The following is a 15,032-nucleotide window of genomic DNA, read 5'->3' on the forward strand; positions in this document are numbered from 1 at the left end:
ATACAAACGGGATATGTCATAATACAACACCCTTTTTGCGATGGGATCTTATGGATAGTGTTATCATAAGCACCAAAGCTTTCCCGTTACCAAATGTAAAAATATCTGAAAAAGTTGCTCTATATTTTAGTTATTGATCACGTATCTTATATTTATTAATGGTTATTATTATTATTATTAATAATAATAATAATAATAATAATAATAATAATAATAATCACAGACATCAGGACTGACAGTGGGCGGGGAAAGTACTGAATATTTCTGAGAGTTAATGAGCAAACTCGATGTGATGCTAGTCACTACTTTCGGATAGTACAAACAGTAGAGTAGTCAGGAAAGCCAGGGTCTGGTAACAGGAGGACATGTATGGACACAGAGGCATAGTCAAGTCACAATCCGAAGGTCAGAATTCCGGGAAGGCACGTAATGGATTCAGGGAGAAAACTGAGACGTGGTCAGGCAACAGTCCGAGGTGAAAAGCTTGGGAGGTCATGACAGGAACAGGGAGCGGGTAGAGGCGAGTCACACAACAGTCTAGGGTCAGGAAACAAAGATCAGAGCACAGGCAGGAACAGAGACCAACAGCACAACAACAGTACCAGAAAGTACAACTGGCAAGGTTCTGGGAGAGCATGCTCACTAAAGAAGCAGAGCAATTACCCAGAAGATGGAACACCTGAGCAGTCAAGCACATCCCAGAAACAGCATGGAAGCCTGCACTGTCAGCCAACCTGCCAACCTGCCAGCCAGTAGCCCAGGAAAACACAGCAGAGCATCTCCTAGTGTACAAGATGCTCTGCACAGAGGAATCGTGACACCCGGAAGAAGTGTTACAGCTGCGCGGGAGACTTGGTAAGCATAACACTCCTGCTCTAATCCCCCTAACCCTTTCTACCACCATTTTACAGCACAATGTTCGGGTCCCCATAGACTTATATGGGGTTTAGCATCCGGGCAGATCGTCAGGGTTCAAGTCCAGTGCTGAACTGGACTTTTTTTTTTTAAGTCCAGAAAGACCCACCAAACCCAAACATCTCTATTAATAACTGATATTCACCCTTAGCCATTTTTTTATAATGTGCCAATATATTCAATATTTTCAGTTGAATATTTCACAATTTTCTCTCCAGATAGAGTCACGTAGGCAATACTTGGAGCGAGCCTTGCTTTCCTGCTTGCTGCAAAGTGTATTTATAGCATCAGTAAGAAACATGATGTGTAAATGAAGGGTTGGAATTTGCAGGATTTGTAGTGATTTTTTCATTGTGGACAACAAGTACAATTTGTCTGCATGAAGCATAAATCCCCCCTGGGAGTCGCAGATGATTTCTATAGGATACATTGTATAGGTCACAATTCTATTGTATCTTTATGGCTTCTGCTTATTTAAGATATATATATATATATATATATATATATATATATATATATATATATATATATATATATATATATATATATATATACATATATACCCACAATCAGTATTTGGGTGGAGAGATACCAGAATATTTCTCATTAGTCATATCAATGCTCGGAATGCGTTTTCTGCCACATATTCTAGTGAAGTCATGGAAACAAATCAGATAACTGAGGTATCTGCCAGCAATTTCCACCATCAACTCATAAACAAGCGATTGCTCGGTTCCCTCTACAACAGCGCACCTGAAAGCAGCAGTATGTGAATGCACACAGGTGCCACACAATGCAAGACTTAACCCTTCAAGAACAAAGGAGCCTTCCAATGAATAGGAAAGAAAGCTAGAAAACAGAAGCACTGATAGGGTCTTACCAGATAAATAAACGAGTAATGTATAATATTATACACTCACCAAATGAGGTTGTGAAGGGTCACAACCACCACAGATAGCATGAGATAATGGCGGCTGCCGCGGCCCCACGTGAATATGTCTTCAAAGCAGGAGGAGAGAATGAGTTAACGCCGTGCAATCCGGCAGAAATCAGATGTGGAATTGTTGATTGATTAATAACTCTTTTATTCCATAAGTCTACGCGTTTCGAGGTATGAAAACCTCTTCCTCAGGACCATAATATAAAAAAAACTGTTTGTTGATATTCTGGTCCTGAGGAAGAGGTTTTCATACCTCGAAACGCGTAGATCTATGGAATAAAAAAAGTTATTCATCAATCAATCAACAATTCCACATCTTTTTTCTGGCGCATTGCGCAGCATTAACCCCTTCTCTCCTCCTGCTTTGAAGACAATGGATAGAAAATAAAAGACAGCAGTGATATTAAAGAACAATCACTTCTCACAAGTGTGGCCTGGATAGAAATCTTGCAGGATTTGTGCATTATATACCCATTAAATATTTATCTCTTAGTTTCAGAACTGATAGTAATTGAATATTAACACTCTTTGCCTCTGTTGATAAGACTACTCACATATATAGTCTTTTATTGCTCGGAATCTGGATAGTTAAAGGCCATTGTCACCTGGTAAGAACTGTGTTGTGTAATGTCACTTTGTGCAAACCAAATCTGTGCAAGGAATTATCCACAATTCATAAATAATATTAATAAAACTTGACCACAACCATTAAAAACACAAAAGGGTAAATGGTTTCGAGAAGCAGCTAACTTCTTCATCCTTAGCTCTTCAAACTTAAACACCAAAAGATAAGAAATTGTAGACAAGGGAAGGCATTTTACAAGCCAGCCATCAGATATAGCGTTATCCACCAGTGATATCAGCCGCTGCAATACTCATCAACACATTATCAATCCGGTGATGTGAGAATAATTGCAGTTTGATATCACCTCAAAGCCGCACCTTTATTTAAAGGCATCACACCTTAGGGGAAGGTGACTTTACACTTCGAAGAGAACTACAAAGCTCAGCATATCTGTCAATCCTCATTAGCTATAATGTTATTATTGACCATTAATGTTCATCTGGAAGGGAAAACTTAGGCTTCTAGAATGGAGGGGCCACATGTTGCATTGTTGACAGTTCTGTAATATAAATATTTACCTTCTAAAACATAAACATTCCATTTCCATTATGGAAGACACAGAAGACAGATATGTAGTTACAAGCATGGGTTAATGGTAAATTACATATCCTACACTATACCATAAGAAGAAGAAGAAGATGATGATGATGATGAAGAAGAAGGCTGGATCCATACATTAGTGTCATGGAGAGATGTGGTTTATATAGAATTCATTGTGTCCATTCCACAAGTGTCAAAAAACCGACAATACACAGAAGAGCTGTGGAGCAGCAGAAGACCTCCTTACCTGTTCTCGCCTTTTCTTCTAAGTTCTTTTGTTCTTCTCCCTAGCTAATCAGCAAGTCATAAGCAAGGAAAGGCAAGAGGAGAAAGTGACCCCAAGCTGCAGCCCGCGCCTTGTGCCCCGCACTCCCAGGAGCTGGTGTCGCCTTTGTGCTGGTGGAGGGAGCTGTCCACAGCCCACGGTGCTGATCCGAGCAGTGACAACAGAGTTGTTTGGCTAAGGTGGAGCCCCAGCCAGCAAGCCTGGGAGGAGGAGACAGCATCCACAGCCAGGAGCTGCTCTATCAGGAGGACTCTTCCATCTGTCTCCAGCAGGCAGGGTGGTGAGGCTGAAGGAGCATTCACAGCCAAACTGTTGCTAACAAGTCTGTGTGCTCCAGCCCTGCTACACCTCACCTATGTATCCAGCAGACCTGCCCCAGCCCACACACCTCCTGCCCAGCACAAGAGGCAGAGCTGGGGATTCAGGTGTAGTAGAGCCCAATGTGTCCTTTACTACAGACTAGGATGAATTCCATGTTTTACCAGAATACAACTTTTTTTATTTGATTTTATGTGGTAAATAAAACTTTCTAATCCAGTCATAATACTCTTTTCTTTTTTTAACTAAGGTACATTGAACCAAAAGGCTAGGTGACAAACACACCCATGTGTGTGTGTATATATATATATATATATATATATATACAAACACACATACACAGATGCTTGTGTCAACTAGCCTTTTAGCTTATATATATATATACATACACACACAGTATATAATATATAAAATCAAGTATAACACAAATATATATACATATATATACAAATATAACACAATATATATACATATATATACATAACACACACACACACTCACAACATAGCACCCGGCACTGCTCGGGATAGTAACTGTCTCTCTGTTTCTCTCCCATTCTCTGTCTGTCTCCCCCTCTGTATATATCTCTCTGTCTCTCTCTCTCTATCTCTTTGTCTGTCTGTCTCTTTCCCTGTCTGTCTCTTTCCCTGTCTGTCTCTTTCTCCGTCTGTCTCAATCTCTTTCCCAGTCTGTCTATCTATCTCTTTCCCAGTCTGTCTATCTCTGTCACTTTCCCTGTCTGTCACTTTCCCTCTCTTTCCCTGTCAGTCTCTTTCCCTGTCAGTCTGTATCTTTGTCTGTGTCTATCTCTTTGTGTCTGTCTCTTACCTTGTTTATGTCTGTTTTTTACCCTGTCTGTGTCTGCCTCTTTCCCTGTCTGTGTCTGTCTCTTTCCCTGGCTGCATTGTGACACGCCAACATTCTATATAAGGGCGTGGCTGCGCATTCTTCTGAAGTTCTGGCTGCACTGTGGCTCCGAGCTCCATTCGCTTTAATGGAGGCAGGTTTTTTGGTGAATAACTGTAAAGAGCGGGGTTAAAATTTCCCCTCAAAACATAGCCTATGACGCTCTCGGGGTCTAGAAGTGTGAGTGTGCAAAATGTTGTGGCTGTAGCTGCGACGGTGCGGATGCCAATCCCGGACATACACACATACACACACACACACACACACACACACACACACATATTCAGCTTTATACTGTATCTTAGATATATATATATATTTTGCTGTATATACTGAGCAAAAATATACACCCAACACACTTATTTTTGCTCCCATTTTTCATTAGGTGACCTCATATATCTAAAGGCTGCTTTACACACTGAAAGCACCCACCCCCGTCGTTTGTGCGTCACGGGCAAATCGCTGCTCGTGGCGCACAACATCGCTGGTACCGTCACATGAACTTACCTGCCTAGCGACATTGCTCTGGCCAACGATCCGCCTCCTTTCTAAGGGGGCGGTTTGTGCGGCGTCACAGCGACGTCACACGGCAGGCATCCAATAGAAGTGGAGTGGTGGAGAGCAGCCGCATGAAGGACACTCCCACCTCGTTGCCGGTGGACGCAGGTACAGTGTTGTTCGTCGTTCCCGGGGTGTCACACGTAGCGATGTGTGCTGCCTCAGGAACGACGAACAACCTGCGTCCAGAACAAGCAACGATATTTGGGATCGTGTCAACGATCAACGATTAGGTAAGTAATTTTGATCGTTAGCGGTCGTTCGTACGTTTCACACGCACCAACGTCGCTAATGAGGCCGGATATGCGTCACGAATTCCGTGACCCCAACAACTTCTCGTTAGCAATGTCGTTGCGTGTAAAGCCCCCTTTAGACTTTTCTATGGTCATTAAGGGCCTTTTTCTCTCAAATATTCACTAATTTGTCCAAATCTATGTTAGTGAGCATTTCTCTTTTATCGAGATAATCCATTCACCTCACAGGTGTGGTATATCAAGAATATCAAGATGGTGATCAGATCTAATCAGGCACACCTGTGTAATAATTGATCATTGCACAGGTGTGCCTTAGGCTGGCCACAATAAAAGGCCACTCTAAAAGGGGTAGTTTTACAGTATTGGGGGGATCCCTGGGGGTTTATAAAACCAGTCAGTATCAGGTGTGACCACTATTTGCCAGTCTGCTATCTGCCCTGTGCAGTGATAACTGGGATTCATCCGTAACAAAACATCTCTCCAACCTGCCAGACACCATGAAATGTGAGTATTTGTCCATTCAAGTTCTGCAGTCAGGTGGAGACCCCAATGAGGATGACGAGCAGCAGATGAGCTTCCATGAGACGGTGTCTGACAGTTTGGACACAAAGTCTTTGGTTTTACAGCAATTGTTGCAGTCGCTGTCCGGGTGGCTGGTCTCAGACGATCTTGGGGGTGAAGATGCTGGATGTGGAGGTCCCGGGCTGGTGAGGTTACACGTGGTCTGCAGTTGTGAGGCCGGTTAGATGTTCTGCCAAATTCTCTGAAACTCCTTTGGAGACAGCTTATGTTAGAGAAATGAGCATTCAATTCACAGGCAATAGCTCTGGTGGACATTCCTGCAGTCATCATAACAATTACACGCTTCCCCAAAACCTGCATCATCTGTGGCATTGTGCTGGGTGAAAAAATGCTCATTTTAGAGTGGCCTTTTATTGTGGGCAGCCTAAGGCACACCTGTGCAATAATCATGCTGTCTAATCAGCATCTTGATATGCCACACCTGTGAGGTGGATGGATTACCTTGGCAAAGGTGAAGCGCTCACTGAACCAGATTTAGACAAATTTGTGAACAATATCTAAGAGAATATGACCTTTGTATACATAGAATTGTCTTAGACCTTTCAGTTCAACTCCTGCAAAATGGAATTATGGAAATCACAGGATGGATAGGAGTGTTAATAAGTGATGAGAAAAAGGTAAAACTAGTGAGTGCAGCTTATTGTTGCAAAACATACTGATGGCATTGGTTACTGACGAATTTCTAAACTACTGAAGGCTCCAGTGAGCTCTGTTGGGGCCATACTCTTGAGGTGGAAAGGACATAATTTCACCATAAACTGGCCACAACCAGCTACTCCCTGCAAGATTCCAGACAAAGGAGTGAAAAGAATTATCGGAAGAGTTGTCCACGAGCAAAGGACCACCTGTGGAGAGCTACAGAAAGACCTGGAATTGCCAAGCAAAACTGTTTCAGAGAAAACAATAAGTAATGAGTAGTTACTCCAATCAGGAGACATCTTGAAGATTTCATCACCAAGAAAGGCTTTTGTATGAAGTATTAACTACATTTCAGTAACATATTCAATACGTTGTCGCTGTGTCATTTCTCTTATTACACATCACTAAATTTATGGACAGCTATGGTTTGATTTCTTTGCCTTGGTGGATCGGATGAATTGTTGCAGATATCTGGTGAGAAATTCATGTTAATGCCCTCATTATCTCCCGCCTCGACTACTGCAACCTCCTGCTCTGTGGCCTCCCTTCTAACACTCTTGCACCCCTACAATCTATCGTACACTCTGCTACCTGACTAATCCACCTCTTCCCTCGCAATTCCCCAACCTCTCCTCTCTGCCAATCCCTTCACTGGCTTCCCATTGCCCAAAGACTCCAGTTCAACACACTAACCATGACATATAAAGCCATCCACAACCTGTCTCCTCCCTACATCTCTGACCTAGTCTCCCAGCACTTACCTGCACGCAACCTCAGATCCTCACAAGATCTCCTTCTCTACTCCTCTCTTATCTCCTCTTCCCACAATCACATCCAAGATTTCTCCCGTGCCTCCTCCATACTCTAGAATGCTCTACCTCAGCATATCAGACTCTCACCTATCGTGGAAAACTTCAAAAGGAACTTGAAGACCCTCCTCATCCGACAGGCCTACAACCTACAATAGCCCTCAGTCCTGTACACCACTGCGCAACCAGCTCTGTCCTCACCCATTATACATACCATCACCCATCCCAGGTGGACTGTGAGCCCTCATGGGCAGAGTCCTCTCTCCTGTACCAGTCTGGGCCTTGTATTGTCCAAGATAATTGTACTCGTTTTTTATGTATACCCTTTTCACTTTTAAAGTGCCATAGAATAAATGACGCTATAATAATAAATAATAACAATAATAATAACTTTAGAAATATATTTACTTACAAAATTGGCGATGTGTTCAAAAATAAGACCTACCCCCAAAAATAAACTCTAGTAGGATTTTTTTTTGAGTATGCTTAAAATATAAGCCCTACTCCAAAAATAAGCCCTAGTTGAGGTTTCATAAGAAAGTGTCTAAGCAGACAAGTAGCTAAAAAAGTAAAACAATATAGTAGAAATCCCTAAACAAAAGCAGACACCATCCCCCCCAAAAAAAAGAAAGAAAAATTGCACTCACCAGACCCCAATTACAGTTGGTAAGTGCTGATGGTGGATGGGCTCTCACGCAGAGATCTGGGTTGCTGTCAGGTCCCTCGCCATTCCAGCTCCATTCACTGTAGCTCTCATAAACAGTTTGGGTACCAGTATAACTTTGTACGAGTCATACTGTTTCCAGTCACTAGGGGGAGCCAACAGCTGTAGAACGCAGGAGGGCCTGACAGTGACGCAGATTTGTATGTGAGAGCCCATTTACTTACCAACTCTAATTGTTTAGGGTCTGGTAACTGCGATTCTTTTAGGGGGTGGCTGCTTTCTTTTGGCAGTAAACTTAGCAGTACATAAAGAATAATAAATTTAAGCAGATAATTTAACCCTTTGTAAATATAGTATATACCCCACACTATAGGACCGGTTCTGTACCATGAGAATAGCAGAGTAGATAAGAAAATGTGCATCTTAGGCCCCTTACACACATCAATTTTTTGCTTTCAGTCACAATCCGTCAAAGTTTTAAAAAAACAGATCCGGTGACTGTTGCCGCTGGATCCGTTTTTTTCTCATCGACTTATATTAGTGACGGATTGTAACAGATGGCCTCACGTTTCATCCATCGGTCGACGGATTCGTCGAAAATTGTTTGTTCGTCGGGCAGAGACAGCGGACAAAGTAACATTTTTTGTCAAATGACGGAATACGGCAATGGATTCCGTTTTTTAACTGAACTTGCTCCAATTATTTAGCCCCCAGCTAGTCGGATCCGTCGAAAAATGGATCCGTCACATCAGTTTTTCCACAATCTGTGACGGATCCATCGAGAAAACGGATTGTGACTGACGCCAAAAAATTGATGTGTGAAAGGGGCCTTAATAGTAATAGGAATAACAAAAAATGTTGATGTTCCAGAATGTGATGACAGATTTACATTTGTGGACTACATCAGATTCCCGGAACTACATCGGAGTTCCTGGACTATGGCGGAACTGCATAATTTTTTTTATAATTTTGTGAATCAGGGAAGGAGCTGGGGAGTGTTTTTTTTAAATAAACTATTTTTATGTATGTATTTTTTCTTTGTCTTACAAGGTTAGCAATAGGGGTGTCTGATAGATGCCTCTCCATTACAAACCCCTGGGCTTGATGCCAGCTGACACTACACAGCTGACTTCAACCCCATAAACCATTACCCTGATTGCCACATCACCAGGGCAATCAGGAAGAGCCAAGGCGAAGTGCCAGAATTGGCACATTTAATGTGATTCTCCAATTCTGGGGCAGCTAGGGGCTTCTATTTTTGGGCTAGGAAGGACCCAATTACTATGGATCTTCCCAGCCTGATAATAACAGCCCCCAGCTGTCTGCCTTACTTTGGCTAGTAATGAAAAATGCAGTTTTTTTTAAATTATTTATTAGGTGAAACCAGGCTAACTAAACACCCTTTAGTGCCACATGAAAGGCACTAAAAATGCAAGTTTATAATACAGTATGTAGTGAGTTTGAGACATTATTTATCTGAAGGATATCTACATTTCATATCTATCCCTCTATCAATCTATCTATCTACCTAACAGTGCTGTTTAGAATCAGTTTCAGAGGGAATCCACTAGAATTGATAAATCAATCGATCTCGGTGACTGACCAGGGCATGGTCATGGGCACTAGACTACTTGATGCAAGTATATCAACAATCATTAACCTAGTGGAGTTTATCAATCCTGTATCAATGTCAAGAGAGTACGGAGTACGATGTAATTCAGGAAAAAAAAATCCAGCAAAAGGGATCTTGTGAACATAAACAAGTCGACAACAAAAGGGATCAGAGAAAGATGTCAAGAATCGATTTGACGAACAGGTTAAGGAAGGTCAAGAAAATTGCTGCCAGTTACAACTCTGATGCTCCAAGTAACAAGCTACAACTCGTCATTCCTCAGCACGGATGGGCTAGAAGAGCAGGCAATTAATTTGAGAAGACTTGTTGTTGTCTAAGGGAAACAGTCGGCACACTAGTCGGCAAAAGAGTGCAAAAAATTGGTTGAGTGACCAGTGGGAATACATTGCGTTGGAAGATGAATTGAGATTTTTGTGCACTGTGCCGATTGGTGGGTCAGAATTTGTAGCAAGATCCATGAAATAATGTCATGTACCCACAGTTTAGGCGGGAGGAGAAATTATTTGGGGAATGTTTCCATGGCACAACCTAGGTCTTCTGATACCTATGAATGGACATTTGGACAGTAGGACTTACCTAATCACTGAGGCCAACCAAGCTGATCCCTTCATGGCAGCTGTTTACCCTATCAGAAGAGATAACAGAAGGGTTCTGTCAAGATGTAACTGTAGGATAACAAGGGAAAGGGGATCCTATTCTGTCCCTCATGTTAGGGAACCCTAGGCTATCCCTTACCTCAGGGTAGGTAATCAAAACCACCTTACTGTCAGGCAATTCTCATAAATGAGCCACTAGCTACTTCTGCAGTGATTATAGGCAATCAGAACCATCTTACTGTGAGGCAATACTCAGAAATGAGGCCCCAGTTACTTCTGAAGTGGCTGTAGGCAACTAGAACAATCTTACTGTGAGGCAATACTCATAAATGAGGTACAAGTTACTTCTGCAGTGGCTATGGGCAATCAGAATGATCTTACTGTGAGGCGATACTCATAAATGAGGTACCAGTTACTTCTGCAGTGACTATAGACAACCAAAACAATCTTACTGTGAGGCAATACTCATAAATGAGGTACAAGTTACTTCTGCAGTGGTTATAGGCAATCAGAATGATCTTACTGTGAGGCGATACTCATAAATGAGGTACAAGTTACATCTGCAGTTGCTATGGACAATCAGAATGTTCTTACTGTGAGGCAATACTAATAAATGAGACCCCAGTTACTTCTACAGTGGCTGTAGGCAATCAGAATGATCTTACTGTGAGGCAATACTCATAAATGAGGCCCCAGTTACTTCTGCAGTGGCTATAGGCAATCAGAACGATTTTTCTGTGAGACAATATTCATAAATGAGGCCACAGTCACTTCTGCAGTGGCTGTAGGCAATCAGAACGATTTTTCTGTGAGGCACTTCTTATAAATGAGGCTCCAGTTACTTCTGTAGTGGCTTTAGGCAACCAGAACAATCTGACTGTGAGGCAATACTCATAAATGAGGTACAAGTTACATCTGCAGTTGCTTTGGACAATCAGAATGTTCTTACTGTGAGGCAATACTAATAAATGAGACCCCAGTTACTTCTACAGGGGCTGTAGGCAATCAGAACGATCTTACTGTGAGGCAATACTCATAAATGAGGTACAAGTTACATCTGCAGTGGCTATGAACAATCAGAATGATGTTACTGTGAGGCAATACTAATAAATGAGACCCCAGTTACTTCTACAGGGGCTGTAGGCAATCAGAATGATCTTACTGTGAGGCAATTCTTGTAAATGAGGCCCCAGTTACATCTGCAGTGGCTAAACATTTTTATAAAAAAAAAATATAGACTCTTTAGCCAATCAAATGGTTTGATCCCTGCTTCAAACAGAAGGGTGCGTTCAGCATTATATAGTGAATATATACATATACACTGGCGGACATAGACAGAAATGGGTCCCTGTGCAAGAACAGAGTATGGGCTCTTTGCAGTCTAATAGCGCATCATAATGCAAACCTCCATCAGATTTGGGGTTGGTACTGGGCGCTGGTATCTCTTGGGCCCCTTGTGACCGCACATGTTGAACCGATGATATATCCGCCCCTATATACAGTATATATACATTTTTGCTATTTGAGTGATATTTTTAGAAATACAACATAACAGTTGGACTCCATTCTATTCTGCGCCTTCAACATATGATTAATAAATTACATTCAAAGTACATTGCAATTAGTGGGAGGGATAAAGTAAAGACTTCCTCACAATTAAAGGAGTGACATTTAAATTATAATGAAATGCTGCCCAAGTGTCAGAACAGCAGGAAGAGGCGTCCTCCGCTCCCGCTGAAGCGCAACATGCTAATTACATCTACAGGAGGATAGCACGATTTGCCGCATGTTGGGTATCATTGAGAAACCGAAAAGCCATTCTTAGCCTTAACTTACCAGATTGTGTCATTGGCTGTTCTAGGTACAAAGGCCAGTGCTGAGTATACAAGCACAGATCAATGATACATATCACCTGTACACGGCCTCTACTGTACTAAACCTCCTCCCTAACATTCCATGTAGCAATAGTAACTGTTTCCTACAACACTGCTGTGCGCTCCCATGTGTCATTACATGTGATGGGACTCACTGTCACAAAGACAAACCATTGACACCTTGCCTATAATCACCTCGCTTTTGTTACACAGCGCCTCATTGACTACTTGTGCCCTCTAGTGGTGATTGCATGCAAATACAAAAAAAAACACATTTTGGAATGTAGCTGAATATTAGTGATCATCTGATGATAAGAAACTAATCACAGCGTTAACGAAGTGATCATTTGCGTTTGGCTGAATTCATTCGTTATTAATTAAACCTGCCTTCAGATTGTCTGAGGCGCCATGCAGGGGTTAACATTATCAATTGCTTTCACGTTTGTAACCCCTGGAGGGTTTCCACTGTAAACAAACGTACGTAACACGTTTGTATCTATATATATAATTGCCTTATTCTGTCTGTCTGTCTGTCTGTCTTGCTCCAAAATTGTGTCACCATGACAGTGTTGTTAGCGTGACAACTGTCTGATTGGCCACTGGGCTCGCTCTGGCCCCGCCCCCCCACGGATTGGCCGCTCGCCTCGGCCTGGCCCCGCCCCCTGCATGGATTAGCCGCTCGCCCCGGCCCTCCGCGTGCATCACCCGCTCCAGCGTACATCGGCTCCCGGTACACATGTGCAGGGAGCCGGCATACGCTGACGCCTCGCCCGCTCGCCCCCGCCACACGTTGGCACACTCGGCCCCGCCCCCGGCGGACATAACCATAACCATAGCCGGTGTACGCTGGTAACCATGATACACATCGCGTAACTATAGGAAGCGCTTCCCTTAGTTACCCGATGTGTTTCATGGTTACCAGCGAACACCGGCTCCCGGTACACATGTGCAGGGAGCCGGCATACGCTGCGGTCAATAATGAAGTGTCATGCAGCGGTGAAAGAGTTAAAGACACTGCAAGACACTTCATTATAGGCAGCAGGCACCCCCAGAAGAGAAAAGACAGAAGAAAGAAGACCTCGCTGTCATAATCACCAGATGCCGACCGGGAGCAGGTGAGCGCATCAAGGTCCTGCAGCGGCGGAACACACACACACGCACACACACACAACAACAGACACACACACACACATAAGAACAGACACACACACATCAGATCACACTCACACACACCTCACACACATCAGATCGCATCCACACACTCACAACATCCAGTGATATCGCTTACTTCTCGGCAGCGATACTGTGCGTGCAGTGACCTTCCAGGACCTGCCGGAGGATCACATGGCCGGAAGCATGTGGTATCTCCGGATGTTGTGAGTGTGTGAGCGCGTATGTGCGATATCGTCAGTGTGTGTGTGCGTGTATGCGATTGGATGTGTGCGTGTATGCGATCAGATGTGTGCGTGTGTTCTGATGTGTGAGTGTATGCGATCGGATCTGTGAGTGTCGGCAGAGGAGCACGGCGTGCAGCACAGCTGCTGGGACCGCCCACCGGAGGGCACAGGGAGAAGTGGGGTGTGAGTGTATGCGATCAGATGTGTGACTGTGGAGCACGATGGGGAGTGCGCAGCATGGGGGATGGAACACGATGGGGGGTGCGCAGCATGGGGGATGTAGCACGATGGGGGGTGCGTAGCATGGGGGAAGGAGCACAATGGGGGGTGCACAACATGGGGGATGGAGCACGATGGGGGGTGCACAGCATGGGGGATGGAGCACGATGGGGGGTGCGCAGCATGGGGGATGGCGCACCATGGGGGGTGCGCAGCATGGGGGATGGAGTGAGATGGGGAGTGCGCAGCATGGGAGATGGAGCAAGATGGGGAGTGCGCAGCATGGGGGATGGAGCACGATGGGGAGTGCGCAGCATGGGGGATGGAGCACGATGGGGGGTGCGCAGCATGGGGGATGGAGCACGATGGGGGTGCGCAGCATGGGGGATGGAGCACGATGGGGAGTGCGTAGCATGGTGGATGGAGCACGATGGGGGTGCGCAGCATGGTGGATGGAGCACGATGGGGGGTGCGCAGCATGGGGGATGGAGCACGATGGGGGGTGCGCAGCATCGGGGATGGAGCACGATGGGGGGTGCGCAGCATGGGGGATGGAGCACGATGGGGGGTGCGCAGCATGGCGGATGGAGCACAATGGAGGGTGCGCAGCATGGGGGATGGAGCACGATGGGGGGTGCGAAGCATGGGGGATGGAGCACAATGGGGGGTGCGCAGCATGGGGGATGGAGCACGATGGGGGTGCACACCTCCCCCCAAAACACACACACAGCGGCACAGGCTCACCGCACAACACACCACACACACACACACTGGGAACCACAAACACCGCTCTACACAGACACCCACACACAGGCAACACCGCACACACACAACACCTAACACACAAACACCGCGGCATACACAAATATACGCACATACCGCGCAACACACACACTGCACAAAACATACCTCCCCCAAAACACACACACGCACTCCATACCCACACAAACCGTGCAACACACACCGCACCACACACACAGAACGCTGCAGACACACAGCGCTACACAAACAACGCAACACACACAACGCAACACACATACAGCATCGCTCTCACACACACCCCCACCCAGACAACACCCAGAACATTTACAGCGCCCTACACAAACACTGGCAACTACACACAACAACATCTATATATATATAACAAAAACCATACATTAACTACACAATAAATTCTAGAATACCCGATGCGTAGAATCGGGCCACCTTCTACTATATATATATATATATATATATATAAAATGTATTATTCTATTTAAATAAATCAATCCTTAAAT

The 15,032-nt window shown here is 44.3% G+C and overlaps 1 protein-coding gene across 1 annotated transcript in view; it reads right to left on the minus strand.

Annotated features, from left to right (window-relative positions):
* SYT5 (synaptotagmin 5) overlaps window positions 1-3,584 on the minus strand; it is a 371,214-nt gene extending 367,630 nt beyond the window's left edge. The window contains exon 1 of the mRNA XM_075327603.1: window positions 3,268-3,584. The gene's annotated coding sequence lies outside the window, so the exon portion shown is untranslated. The remainder of the gene's footprint in view (window positions 1-3,267) is intronic.
* Between the last annotated feature and the right edge of the window lie 11,448 nt (window positions 3,585-15,032).

Source organism: Anomaloglossus baeobatrachus, chromosome 11 (genome assembly GCF_048569485.1).
Source record: "Anomaloglossus baeobatrachus isolate aAnoBae1 chromosome 11, aAnoBae1.hap1, whole genome shotgun sequence".
Lineage (NCBI taxonomy): Eukaryota > Metazoa > Chordata > Amphibia > Anura > Aromobatidae > Anomaloglossus > Anomaloglossus baeobatrachus.